Genomic DNA, 276 nt, shown 5'->3' on the forward strand with positions numbered 1-276 from the left:
AAAAAAAGAATGACGATATATACGGTATTAATTCACTAAAAAGGTTCAAAAACTGGCTTCTCCAGATATACACGTGCATGTAGTGTCGAAGGACACTGCTCATGAGTCCATAAAGCTTCACAATTTTATAGATGCATGAGCCTTAAAAGAAAGTCCATGTGAAGATGTTTCAAGTTTAATTCGGCATATGTTTGTGCTTGCTGGAACATTGGGCGTCATGTAAATAATAATATTGGTATGTAAAATATTGTTGGGGAACGTAGCAGAAATTCAAAA

Source organism: Triticum dicoccoides, chromosome 7B (genome assembly GCF_002162155.2).
Source record: "Triticum dicoccoides isolate Atlit2015 ecotype Zavitan chromosome 7B, WEW_v2.0, whole genome shotgun sequence".
Classification (NCBI taxonomy): Eukaryota; Viridiplantae; Streptophyta; class Magnoliopsida; order Poales; family Poaceae; genus Triticum; species Triticum dicoccoides.